Raw genomic sequence first — 14938 nt, forward strand, 5'->3', positions numbered from 1 at the left:
AATTGCATGCTAAAGATACAGGAGAAAAAAAGATGAGATAGAAGTTAAAAATGTGGAGAGAATTTTGGCAATATTAGGAGTGCAGGTATAGATGGTGGTCAGGGTCAAGCTCTGTCATTCTACAGCCAAATTTGAAATTACAACAAAAAAAGGTAGAACTTTATTAATACCTTATAGCTTCCATTAAAAAATAATTCACAAATATTTCAGACATGATGGCTAAATTCCTCACTGCCCCCACAAAAAGGAGCAAAAAAAGATTTTCATTTCCATAAATTCTGTATAAGCTGATTTACATCTCTGTATAAAGGCACAAGTTTTTAGAAAGAGGAAAATATAATTTAAATAAAAAATGCGAGAGACATTTCTATTGTGGAGTAGAATGTCAGTGCTTTGTTTGCCTGTTCAGTTTGCTAAGCATTTAAAATCAACTTCAACATCTTTTTTTTTAATATGTAGTTCACTTTCTTTGAAGCAGATTTGAAATGAGCAGCCTTTCAAAGAGAAGATGCTTTCAGTATGGATCTGGCCTCTGAAGACCTCGCAAATAACAAATTTCTCAGCAAAACAGGACCCGTGGCCGAACAACAAGATCATGAAACTTAGCAGGCTCCAGAGTAAGCTCTTAATTGGATATGTAGGATAATTGTCCTAATAGAAGGCAACTTGTGCATTTAAAATCCAAACACACAAACACCTTTATTTTTTGTAATCCATAGAACTACCATCTTCCTATCATCTTCGTGACTACCATTCAATCCAGCACTGAAGACACTTCCTGGATGAGAGAAGCAAAATGTCTTCAAGGAAAACAAAGTCCAATTGCCTGAAATAGCACATTTGAAATAAATGTATTGTATTAGTATTATAAAGCCCTACATGGCGTCGGACCAGAATACCTACGGGACTGCCTTCTGCCACACGAGTCCCAGAAGCTGATTAGGTCCCACAGAGTTGGCCTTCTCTGGGTCCCGTTGACTAAACAATGCTGTCTGGCGGGACCCAGGGGAAGAGCTTTCTCTGTGATGGCCCCGGCCCTCTGGAATCAACTCCCCCCAGAGATTCTAATTGCCCCCACCCTCCCCATCTGCCACAAGATGTTAAAGACCCACTTATGTCGCCAGGCATGGGGAGACTGATTTCCCCCCCTTTGCTGATTATAGTACTTGAAGTTGAGAATGGTTGGGGGTTTTTTGGTATGATGGTATGATTGTGTGGTATTGATTGTTTTTTAATATTAAGGGATTTTAACTTCAGTTTTACTAATATTAGATTTGTACCACTGTTTATTGTATTTTTTTATTGTTGTGAGCCACCCCCGAGTCCTTGGAAAAGGGCGGCATACAAATCTAATAAATTATTATTATTATTATTATTATTATTATTATTATTATTATTAGTGTGTTGCATGAGTGTGTTGTGCTAATGGAAATATGAAAAATGGATGCTTAATGGAATGATGAAACAAAAGAAGTTGATGATATTGAAAATTGTGAGGAAAAAATATAATGTGTATACAGAGGAAAATTTTGGTCACAGAGAATAAGATTAAAGCAGCAGTAAATCTATTTCCCTTCCTGACAGGTTTGGAAGCACACGCTTTTGGTCACAAAACTGCATTGTATGTTTTTTCACCCTCTGTGCATGCACAGAGGATTAAATACAAGAAAATGGTGACATGCAGGTGGGTGGAGCCTCACGCTGCTTCTGCTAATCCAAACTACTAGCAGCTGCCACTACTGCAGTGGTTCTCAATCTGGGGGTCGGGACCCCTTTGGGGGGCAAACGACCGTTTCACAGGGGTCACCTAAGACCATGGAAAAGACAGATTTTTCTCGGTGTTAGGAACTAAAACTTCTATTCTGGTGCCTTGAAACATATTTTTACAATCTGACCAATCAGGTATTTGTAGCGGGGCTGTCCCTCTGACCTTCCTGCCAATCAGCTTTAAAGCTCTGTCGGGAGAATCGGCACTGGACTTATGGTTGGGGGTCACCACAACATGAGGAACTGTATTAAAGGGTCGAGATATTAAAAAGGTTGAGAACCACTGCACTACTGGTACACCCGAACCGGGCTGAACCAATAACATTTCACTCCTGGATTAAAGAGAAAAATAAAGAATGAGGCACTCACCACTAGTGATGGGTGAACCGAACCTGCACAATTTGGGTCCGTACCGAATTTTGTGGTGTTTGGTATGCCGAACACAAACCCAAATTTTTTTGAAACTTCGGGCAAAGCTCGGGGTTGCATTCGGCATTCGGAGCTTTGACGTCACTGGCAGGTTGCTAAGGATGCCAAGGTGATCACTTCCTGGATTCCATGTTTATTTTTACTTGAAAGGACCACCCTTTGCTTGCAGCGCCGCTACGATGTCCTTTCACGTAAAAATAACAATGTTTATTTTTACATGAAGACCTCCCTTTGAAGGAGCTGGGGAATCCCTACCAACAAAGAGGTTCCAGGGGTAGAGCTTTGACGTCACCAGCAGGTTGGAATCCAGGAAGTGATCACCTTGGCGTCCTTAGCAACCTGCCGGTATATGTGTCGTCAAAGCTCCGCCCCCAGAATCTCTTGGTGGGATTCCCCATTCGGGTTCAGGTTCGGCTGAATTTTGCGTAAAGTTCGTCCGAACTTGCTGAACCCGAACACTGTTGGGTTCACCCATCACTACTCACCACTTTATCTTAGTGGTAAGTCCCCTCATAGGAGAGCTAATATGTGGAGTTCAGAGTAAGAACCTTCCAGGGCAAAAGAAATAACTGTAATATTTTGGGGCAATGAAATGTAATGCCTAGGCTGAACAGATGTGGTGCAAGAAAGAATGCTTGGCCAGCTCCTGGCAGATAAGGAAGCTTAGTTATACTGTATAATTAAAAACACTACACCATTGCATGGATAAAAGCTTTTCTGCAGATCTATTTGCTGCAAGCCAAGAAAATCTGTTGATTTTCTCACCAGCGCAAGGCAATCTGGCCATTTTAGTTTCCTTGGGCCTAATGCAAATGTAGGACTTATTATTTATCATAGTGCTGCCACACACAGTAAAAATGAAAAGCGTTTTTAAATGAAACGAAAATCAGACAAGGGAAGAAATGCCTTTTCTTCTCTCCATCCCTCTTTTTCTTTCTTCTTTAAAAATCATATCGATGTTGTGATTAACTTGCATTTTACAGCATAGCTGACGTGACACTCAGGCAAATTAATCCTATTATGCAAAATCTAGTTCACAAGTGGTTTTGCTTCTTTCTCTCATTCTCCATCAACCCCCCTTTCCCCCCCAAAAATTATGTCAATTTCACCATAAATTGGAAAGACCATGTCAGCTTTCTGTATTGCAAGACATCACTACACAGCGCTGTGCTGTATATCCATATTCCTTTAATGCAGAATGATACAAATTTTAACTCAGTGGCACAAATTAGGATTCATAACTTTTATGCTGATGTTTCTGTTTGCATACAGCTTATGAGAATTACCTGTAAATTTTGCATTCATTTTAATTCTTTTTTTTTTAATCCTACCTACCAAGAGTAAGAGACATTAAAAGAATTCAGCAGCAGGCCAAGCAAAATAAATTGTTGCTGACTCCTTTTTGAAATCCCCCCCCCACTCACCAATTTCCTTACGAATTAAGGAGAAAATAATCTAAGCTGTTTAATTGTTTTTCCCATGGAACCTTTTCTCCTCTCTGGGAAAACCCACAGCATCTGCTTAATGCATCTGTTACAGACAATCTCCTCCTTATTTCATTCTCCCTTTACTGATGTTTCCATGACTGGTTTTGGTCCGTCTGTAGGTGGCCAGTGCTGAAGTCTCCACATCCAGCCAAGCTGTCAAATTAAAGCCTTTTCTGCTGTCCTTTGGACAGATATGATGTGGAAGGTTAAAGCACTGTAGCCTTTGTCACCAAAACGTTAGACTGCCAACATCTGTTTGCTGGACTCAACAAAGGCAGTTCGTTCAGAATCATCCTCAACACAGATGTTAACTCTCTCTTTTAAAAAACAAAATGTTGGTGTTTTTTTTAAAAAGAGGGGAAGAACTGAACATGAAAAGCAGAATAGCCCATCAATCCTGGACTTTGAGAGGCTTTGAATTTTTTAAAATGTTTGTCTTAATTTTCAGGCTTAAGGCTTAATTATTTCTATATGTACGTGCATGTACTGCAGCAGTAGACATATGTCAGATTGTTAGCATCCTCGCGTGTCCACTTGCAAACAATGGACAGTGGAGAAAACAACTCTTAGCTCTCTTGTAGCCTATGAGTGAAATTTTTGGCAGTTTGGAAATGTGTTGAGCCATAGCTGTTCTTGTTATAATTTTCTTTTTTAAAAAAAATATTTTCTACACTTTCATATTTATTCTGTTGCATGACACAGAACATCATATACAAATATAAAATACAGAACCTATATGGATCATCAGATGTATGCAAAGAATCCAGCAATTATTGTCACCTTGACAAAAACAGCATTGTGCCATCATAACACAACTCTGTACTGTTTTTATAATTTGTTCCTTTTGCACATCCTGAGGACATCTCTGTTGATCCAAGTCAGGCTGGTGCAATGTTCAGGTAAGTGCAAAGGTTGATATTTGAAACTAGATGTGTACCTACTTATATGTGTTTACACCTGTATTTTACATCCGTGGGAGACAATGTTTTGATTATGTAGTATTAAAAGACGATGGCCAAGTAATTCTTCTAAGCAATTTTGGATATGTGAAAATTGTTAGATTTGCTGGAGTCAAGCAAATTGTTGTAACTTTTGAAACTGTGTTTTTGCTTAATGGGGCATTCCCTCAATACATTAACAATTACACATCACAACTTCATCTCTGGAAACTAGACACCATAATCTTGCACAATAGTTCAGCTCCTGAATCACTGTAGAAACCAGTCCCAGATTCACTGTATGAAATGGACATAAATGGAGCCTTCTCTGTGGCGGCCCCGACTCTCTGGAACCAACTCCCCCCGGAGATTAGAACTGCCCCTACTCTCCCTGCCTTCCGTAAAGTTCTTAAAACCCACCTCTGTCGTCAGGCATGGGGGAACTGAGACATCTCCCCCGGGCATGTACAATTTATGTATGGTATGTTTGTGTGTGTGCTTATTAGTATATTGGGTTTTTTAAAAACTTTTTTAAATATTTAAATTTATTTAGATTTGTTACGATTTGTTTATGCCTTGTTGTGAGCCGCCCCGAGTCCGCGGAGAGGGGCGGCATACAAATCTAAATAATAAGTAAATAAATAAAATAAATAAAACAGTGCTGAGATTTAATGGTCTTATTATATTTGGGGATATTTTTTCCATTTAAAGTTCCTTTCATTTTAATTTAATTAGGAGGGGGTGTTTATTGAGCAAGGCATGTGCCAAAGTCCAAAGGCAATTTATTATTGACCTCTTGTTTATGCTACGTTTGTTTAGTCCTTAATTATTATACTTTATATCCACAAATGCTTTTAATTAGTTCCAGTTTGTGAGTTTGAAAGTTATAACAGTTGTTGCTGTAGTTGTTTTGCCCTTACATAGTTGTGTAAGTTGTTAAGAATAACAAATGGCTTAAAAAACTCTCCAAAGAAGTCAGCTTCAGTAACCTAAAATGATTTTAAAAAAGATTCACTTTTATTCCACTCAACTGATTGTTAAGATTGTTTGAAATTTCACTAATTGAAAATAGTCAGTTGTTTACCATAACAGGTAACATCAATAATCATATAATGGAATATCTTTTCTTGGGATACTTGTAGGAAATTATGGAAACCTACCTGTGGTTCATGCAGATGTTATTCTACTTTGGGGACAAGAAACTGCACAAAAGATAAATTTGGATCTGGAGTACTGCTTGGAGAATTCCCAACCGTGATGGAGAAAAAAAGAAGAAAGATGACAGCATCCTCTGAGAAATTGGTAAGCTGGTTGCAGTGTTCCCTCTAATTTTTTGGGGGGGTGGGCGGAAAAGTATAGTGTCTGAGTGGCAGTCCCTTCGGGACTGGGCGGCACAGAAATATTAAATAAACAAACAAACAAACAAAAAACCGACCCTGTTTTGCCTCAGAGAATTTCAAAATAAAATACTGTACTGTGTCTATAAGAGTGAGCTCATAATAGGGCAACTCTATCAATATCAAAATGCCACTTAAATAGTTGAGCTAGTTTCAAACTAGATTTTGATTTTCTTTCTCTCTTCCTTACTTCCATTCTTTTTCTTTCTCTTTTCCTTCCTCTCTTTTTTCTATCTGTTTCTCTCTCTTCCTCTCTTCCTCTCTCTCTCTTTCCCTCTCGGCTTCTGGGCAGGTTTGAAAAACTCTGAGTTAATGATGATTTTTAAGTGAGCGATTGCTCACTGCTCAGCTTAGAGGGAACTATGGCTGGTTGACCTTCCCAAATAGTGTAAGAATCAAAGGAACAAAATAGGAGAACTCATTAAACTGTCTTTCTTCTAATCTTTCTTCTAGTGAAGATCCACCATTGGATTCTGGAGCCTTCTGTGAATGACAAGAACCCTTCATAGCACAGTAAACTGGATCCAATCCCTTGTTCTTTTGAGAAAATGACTAAATGCATGTTTCAAAGTGCCATGCTTTAAACCAATGTTTTTCAGACTTGGCAATTGTTGACTAGGGTAGCGGCTTCCAACCTTTTTGGCACCAGGGACCAGTTCGGTGGAGTGTGGGTGTGTGGTTTTGCATACTGCCCGCATCTCGCGCATACACCGATGGGGATTTGCCCGTTTGCAAGGACCAATTTCTGGCATGCCGCAGACAGGTTGATTGAGCTAGGGAATATTAGGAATAGACACCCATGCTTTATACAATAGTGTGTCAAGCAAAAGTAAGAACAAAGGTATTATTATGATACATAGATTCAATAATTTTCAGTTTGCTCTCCAAATGGATACTATAGTGTTCTGTCAGGCTCTCTGGTAGAATCCTCCCAAAAATTCACAGGTAAAAATTTCAGACACACACACACACGTTTGAAAATTCAAAACAATGTTCTTTATAATGAAAATTCACTTAAACCAAGCCCTCTTTTGGTATAGCAAAGAGCACTCGTCTTCAAACAAACTGGTAATTTGTACAAGTCCCTTATCAGTTCTGTGATACTTAGCTTGCAGCTGTGAGGCAATTCACAGTCCTTCTTCTTTCACAAAGTGAAACACACTTTGCTCTGGTTTAGTTTCAAAGCAGGGAAAAATCAGCACACAAAAGGTCAAAGTCAGTAAAGCAGTCACGAAACACAACGATCAGATAATCCTCCACAATGGCCAAACCCACAGGCTGCTATTTATAGCAGGCTCACTAATTACCACAGCCCCACCCAACAACAGGTGGCCTCATTTTCTTTGATAATAATCTCTCAGTTGTTGCCTATGCATCTATACATCGTGGCTGTATCATTAACTCTTGTTCTGAATCCAAGGAGGAGCTAGATAATTGATCTACTTCTGAGCTGTCTGCCACACTCTCCTCCTCCCTGTCACTCATGTCTTCTTGGTCAGAGGAGTCTTCATCAGCAGATTCCACCGGGGGCAAAACAGGCCTGCAGCATGTGGATGTCTCCCCCACATCCACAGTCCTTGGGGCAGGAGCAGGGCCAGATCTAACAACAACACTATATATTTTGTTGCCACCACTTAGGCAAAATCCGTGACATCAATACTGGCTTCTATACTTTGGCAACATCTGTGACATCAATACTGGCTTCTCTACTGTCTGTCTCATTTCCTCCATCAGAAATCCTGCTAGAAAGAACCAGGGCAGCCTTTTTGTATTCCCTGCAGCTATAGAAGCAACCAGTCTGGAATACGACATGACCTTCTCCACGTGTACATGAAACAGAGAACTTATTGGCTGTTATTTGCTTGAGACTCTCAACATAAATCCTGCCAACCATCACATTATCATGCCAGACAAGATGCAAACCTGAACCATATGGCTAAGGAGTGGAAGATTTTATTTGCGCCCTCTTACTGCTTCCTCTCTTGCTTTAGCTCCTTGCCTGCTCTAAGTTTTCAATGGACTATTTCCACATGGCATCAGGAGGTAGAGGCGAGGGGAAGCAATTTAGGGAAGCGAGTGTTTCCTTTTTAAATCAGAAAAACTGTGAACCATAACATACCCACTGTTTCCCCATCAAACATACGGCTTTGCAGAAAGTTGCAATCAAACAAATGGAAAACATTAAAAATCTGTGCTGCAGAGTTAGCCAAAATTGTGAGAGCTGCAGTTGCCTCCCTTCCTTGGGGAATAATTAGTATAGATGCTTTTCAAGACCTTATTAACGGGGAGAATTCCAGACAGCAACAAGAAGTAGTTCTTCTCCCATTTTCTACAGGGTTTATTAAAGCTGCCACAAATTTTAGCTCATCCTTGTCCTTTGGTGCCATAATTTTCATGGCACTGAAGTCAATACACCTCTTAGATTTCTTCTGCCATTAATAATGTTTTTGCAAATGAATGGGAATTAACATGTTTTCTTCTCAAAGCAACCTAGGAATAACATGAGCTGCAATAAGGTATATTCTTCACCACTTTGACTTAACCTTTTGGGGAGAAAAAAAGATTAAGAGCAGATGTCAAACTCTACCAAAGCATTGTCGCTGCAGTGTGACCATGTATGGGCAGCCTGTGATAGAGATTTAAAGTTCCATTCAACTATTAAATTCCTTTTTAAAAAAAAGTTTTTATTGAATAGTTTTAAAAGACAAATCAACGTGAAAATATAAAATATACATATACACATGTACAGACAATAATATTAACAGTACATGACATAACATAAAACAACAAAACAATTTGTTGTTTTTCATTTAGCAGTTTAACACATCAATGTATCTTGTATCACTATAACTCTTGTTCATTTGACTTATCTATGTTAACACACTACATAATTGTTACTCATTCCACTCCCCATCTATCTACATATCTCTTTATAGTCTATATATGTAATACTTTACTTTTGTGTTCCAACCACTTGTACCAACTCATTCAGATTTTATAAAATTCTGTTTCCTCTTTATCTTTTATTTCCATGGTTAGTTTGTTCCTTTCTGCACATTCTAATATTTCCGCTTTCCAGTATTGGGCATATGTAATCCTGGCTGCAATTGTTATACGTATAATGAGGTATTGATTTCCTATGTATCTCTTGGTCTAACCAAATGTTTCTCAAATAGTGGGGTGGGCCGCCCTGGGGAGGCACAGAGTGATGCCAGGGGGGGCGTGTGACCATGGCAAACTTGCTTTTTTTTGCCGCAGGGAGTAGGGGTTTTTTGCACTGAACAATAGCATACAGCACAGAGTAGGAGATATGAAGTGCATATAACAAACCTTTAAGAGACTCCATGGAAAAATATTCAACAGGGATGAAAAGAAGGGAGGAGAGAGACAGAGATAATGAGAGAAACCTAAGTCTCCTGAAAGCTAAGATGAGGAAATGTGACAAAACGTATGTAGCACTTGGCTTCATTGTGACAACAGTGGGAGACGAGGAAAGACTGTATGTTTACTGTGTCTAAAAATGTTGGCAGCAAGACAATATGAAGCCAAATTAAATTAAGGCATCACTTAAACACATTACACCCCAATCACACTGATAAGCCGCTTGAGTTTTTTCAGTGAAAATGTGCAGAATATTGTTCCGCGGAGAGTTGGGGGGGCGTGAAAAGTTTACCTCTTCCAGACGGGGGGTGTAACAGAAAATAATTGAGAAACATCGGCCTAATCTAACTCACAAGGTAGGTTACCTCATATTGTAAAATTGGAATGAGAATGAAAGGAAAATAGGGAGAAAACCTGGGGTTAAAATAAAGTAGAAAACAAAACAGCAGGAGAATGTAGCTAAAGATCTACAGAATGAAGTCACACATAGGCAGTTCAAGATCTTGACTGGATCATAAGATGCAACTATTGGGGTGTCAGAACCATCCCTTCTAGTTCTATACCCGTATTTAAGTAGGAGAGAATAGTTGACTTGGATTCCAACTTTTGGAGGAGCTCCTCCTGGGTTAGCAAGCAGACTTGCTAATTGTTAGGCCTTCTGAGGATATTCTAATCTTTTGATAGCCCTTGGTTTGAAGATGCAAGTTTCTAGGAGAGTTGTTTTACTTACTAGTCTCATCAACTTAATGTGAGAAGTGTTTGAATTTCCTTTTTATTTTTGTGTCCAGCTTGTGCTTTACATTGAGAAATGTAGTTCTTGTGGTTCAGATGAAATCTATGCTCAACGTCAGGAAAGCTTCAGAAGGTCAGATTTCTCAAATCTAGGTATTCTCCAGATTATGAATAACTTTAACACTACTTAGACACTAAGCAAGGAGATATGACAGGTTGGATCTGCCAGGGGATTTATGGATGCTGTTAAATTGCAGGTGGAATCTTGGATTTATCCTGAGACTCTGGCAAAAAGTCTTGCTGCAGTTCTAGAACCTGACCTGTATTGCTGTTGCTTCCTTTGCAGTGATCCCCAGGGTATATTTTGGCTTTATGAGGAGCTAGAGAAAATGAATTGCCAGAAGAGAGATCTGGAGCACCGTTGGAAGAGAATGACGAGCAGGAATGACAAGCGGGTCCAATCAAATATATATTTGGGTTACATCCTGGGACTAAAAGGAGCAAAATGGCATTATTTCTCTGCCCTTATTGTGTCTGTCAATAGCTATCTAGTGGCTCTGTTTAGAATGACTTGTTTGTTGCTAGAAAGAGAGACTCCACAAAAAAGTCTACAGGAGTGTCATGAAAAATATTTTCACTGTCTACCAGGTCCTGCCGAGGTATCTGGGATATTTCTTTGTGAGATTGTTTGGAATGAGTTTGAGCCTATGGCACCTGATAAAATGAAAAGGACCCCTTAGACTGTGAGTTTCTCCACTGGGTGATTCAATCTATATTTATCTCAAGTTTCAAGACTGTTTAGAAGGTGATCTGAGTTTGGGTCATTGAGCTTCTTGGAAGACAGTTCCTTCAGCCTTGAAGGGTAAACCCTCTCCTCATGATGCCATTGTCAACTCTGAAGCAAACCTGGCTGGGGCCATTTTGGAAGCTTTGGGGTTGCCAAAATATGAAGAAGGGACAGGGAGGGGGGACATAATTAGAAGGGGATTTTATAGCCAAACCAAAATAGTTTCCTGTGGTAATGAAGGACCTTCCAACAGGTGGATGAAGAAGGGGAGGTGGAGTAACCAGGCAACCAGCGAGCATTTTGATTGGACAATGTGACTGATTGTTTGGGAAAAGGGGAAACTTTCACTTTTTTAATCAGGTGAAAACCGTGGGAACTTTCAGAGTTGGTTTTCACCAGTTTGGTAGTGTTGATATAGGGGGAAAGATTGAAACCATCATTGTAGGACGTGTCAGGATTTATCCCTCTAATCCTTTTGTTTAATATCCACATGAAACTGCTATATGAGATTATCCTGTTTGGAGTTATTCGTACACTGATGATACACAACTATACATCTTGATCCTGAGCTAACCAAATGATGCTGTCAAGGTCCTGTTCCAATGGCTGTAGGCTGTCTGAATCTGGATGGGAAGGAACAGATTCAAACTCAACCATTCCAAGATCATGTGGCTATGGATATTTGGGATGTCCAGACCTGGGGTCTTTTCATCTTTATTCTTGGATGAGTTGAAATTCCTTACTGATGTGAACCCTGCAAGTTGTGTTGGATTCATGGTTCCTACTCAAAGAACAGGCTATTACTGTCAATAACTCTGTATATACCAGACTGGAAAATCAACAACAGGTGTGGTCAAGAAAACCTTTGACATTCATCTGAACATTAATTGTACTCATACCCTGGTGACTTCATGATTGTACTATTGCAATGCTGTAAACATGGGGCTGCTCTTGAAAACTGCTTGGAAGCTACAGCTGGTTCAGGATGCAATGACAAGGCCAGTGATAGGCATGTAATATTATGTCCATGTGACACACTGATTTAATTAGATACATTGGTTACCACTTGACTTATAATTCAATTCAGAGTTCTCATTGTCACCTATAAAGTTCTTTGTGGCACTGGGCCTGGCTATTTGAAGCCTATCCAACTGATTCTGTCCAGCTACTGAGACACTTGGCATAGTATCTGTATTTCAAGTCCCTTTCATAAAAAGTGACATTTATCAAGACCCAGGAATATTCTTTCTCTGTTGCAACATCTGAGGTCCAAAGAGCTCCCATTCTGAGAATGTTCAGAAAGTATCTAAACAATTGGCTGCTCTCCCAGGCCTTGGGCAGAGTTGTAGTTGAGTCCCTACAAGTTGCCTTGCTGTTATTCAGAACTTGCCTTCTGAACATTTATGATATTTTTAATTGTTATTTATTTATTTCTTCAATAAGCTCATCTGGCTTGGGCAGCCTCTATATAACATTAAATAAAATTTAGAAATAGAGTATTGATATGGTCTCTAAAACTAGGCACCAAAATGAAACACCAAGTAGGAAAGACAGGGATGTAGGTACGATTTAGCTAATGTGACTTTTGGAAGAATTCATTTATACTTATTTTGTTCTCCAGGCTATTGCCCATCGATTCCCAACTATTAATGTTCAGTCATACAATTTAATGTGTATCTTTTTAAAAGAAAAGCAAGAAAGCAAACAATGATTCCTGGTATCCAGAATTGCAGAAGAGACAGAGTAACGACACGGACACAAGAGCTGGATTTAAAACTGGGTCATTTTTATTAAAATAAATCTGCATAATTTATTTAAATAAATTAGCATAATTAAACATAACTAACTATGACCCAAACAATGGACCTGCAGGGTCAAACAATTGCTTCCGGGGTGGAAAATGACGTAGAATAAACTTCCTGGGCAACTTATGGGCGTAGCTCCATGCTAGTCCAGGTGAGGGACCCCTCCCTCACCTGAGACCCTGCCATGCACTTGCATGTGGGAGGTACCGCCAGCTAACCCCTAACAGGGGAATTAAATGTGCGGGACCCAAAGACAGGTTCCCCCCAACTGCTCAGGTCGTCAAAACCACAAGCTTCGATAGAACCTGTCAATCATCCCCAAAGATGCCCAACGGAGAACACGCAGTTGCTAAACCACCACCGAGTTTTCCGCCCCTAACCTGCCTACCCAAATGACCAAAGGTAAGCCAATTAGCCTAACAGATGCAAACACCCCCTAACTGCTTATCCTTCTCCTCAGTGTGGAATAGGCGAAAAAACGGTCCGGCTAAAAGGTCAGACCGCAAAAAATTCCTATTCGGCCCCCTAGGGCAGCCCACCATAGCATACTGTAAAATAGGGAGGGCGGGCAGGTGTCTGCTCCACCGACGATGTCCGGGCGAAAAGGCTGAGCCCAGGCCTACACACCCTTTTATAGGGCTGGCAGGCCCCGCCCCGCCCCGTCATCGATCAGGCCACCCTGGCCTGATCGTCGTCCGAAGTCTCGCGATCTCGCGAGACTTCGGCCGAAAACAACATGGCGGCTTCGCCATGTGCCCGGTCTCCCTGAGCCCTCCTGCAAAAGGCACCGGCGGGTAAGTCCGCCGGTGCTATTTTGTGCAGGTTGCTGCTTTTAGCTTTTTGTTTTTGCCTAGCAAAATTTCAGTTGTCCTAACTACATACCTGTGTGCATAGACATGGATAATCCCTCACACACACTTGTCCCAGTTTGTTTTTTCTTCAAGTGACTTGTAGCTGAATTTGAAAAGCATTTGAAATGTGTCTTAGGAGCTATGCCTAAACATCAAGAAATAAATTATTTTTGCATGCACTGCCAGATATCGTTGTGCTACAGGTTATATATAGATAGGGAATCAAGTACAGCTTACCTTGTCAATGATAGATTCTACCATTCTATTTAAGATATAAATCATTAACTCAAGTCAATGTGTTTATAGCACAAGCTTTTTTTTAAAAAAAATCACTCCAAATCAAAATAACATGAAAAGTTTTGGCAGTCTAAGACCCTGGTACTAAATGAGCATGGAACAGAGTTTCTATTTCACAGAAGAAAACCAAGCTAGAACCAAATCCCAACAGAGAGATGGCTGTTCTTTCTTTTAGACATAGACATCAAGAGCAATTAAAACTAAAATGTTTATGTGCCCACAACAAGAAAGATAGTAACAAAGCACATGCCTACATACACACACACACACACACACACACACCATATTTTTGCTGATAAGGAAAGGAGACTAGTATAGATTTATTTCAAGCTATTTTGCTCTCATCAGTAGCTATATCCTTAACGGGATTTGAACCTGGGGAGTCTGCCTGTAAGGCAGTAGCTTTAACCTTTAGACCACAAGTTCTCCTCCTCTCGGCTTGCACCAGAAAAGAGTTATATGGTTTTTTTCCTGTCGAATCACCCTGGTATACCCAAATATGGGAGGGAGCATACCGCTTCCTTTTTGGCCTCTTGGCCCCTCCAAGGGCCCATATCCAAGGCAGTTAAATTTTTATAGCCAACAAGTTTAAATTTAAGTTTAAGTTTAATCAGATTTGTATGCCGCCCCTCTCCGCAGACTCGGGGCGGCTCACAGCAATAACAACACAATGTAAAACAAATCTAATCTAATATTTAAGTTAATTTAAAAAACACCACAAATTAAACCAATCATACATACTAGCGTACCATGCATAAATTATATAAGCCTCGGGGGAGGGAAACATGTCAATTCCCCCATGCCTGACGACAGAGGTGGGTTTTAAGGAGCTTACGAAAGGCTAGGAGGGTGGGGGCAACTCTGATATCTGGGGGGAGTTGGTTCCAAAGGGTCGGGGCCACCACAGAGAAGGCTCTTCCCCTGGGTCCCGCCAAACAACATTGTTTAGTTGACGGGACCCGGAGAAGGCCAACTCTGTGGGACCTAACTGGTCGCTGGGATTCGTGCGGCAGAAGGCGGTCCCGGAGATATTCTGGTCCAGTGCCATGAAGGGCTTTATAGGTCAT

General features: G+C 40.3%; 1 long non-coding RNA gene across 1 annotated transcript; it reads left to right on the plus strand.

Moving 5' to 3' along the window:
* The first annotated feature begins 493 nt into the window (after positions 1–493).
* Positions 494–10628, plus strand: LOC139165891 (uncharacterized). The gene is made up of 3 exons (XR_011558832.1): positions 494–617; positions 5764–5923; positions 10478–10628. It is a non-coding gene; the product is annotated as an uncharacterized lncRNA (long non-coding RNA).
* The last annotated feature ends 4310 nt before the right edge of the window (positions 10629–14938 follow it).

The sequence above is a fragment of the Erythrolamprus reginae genome, chromosome 3 (assembly GCF_031021105.1).
Source record: "Erythrolamprus reginae isolate rEryReg1 chromosome 3, rEryReg1.hap1, whole genome shotgun sequence".
NCBI lineage: Eukaryota > Metazoa > Chordata > Lepidosauria > Squamata > Dipsadidae > Erythrolamprus > Erythrolamprus reginae.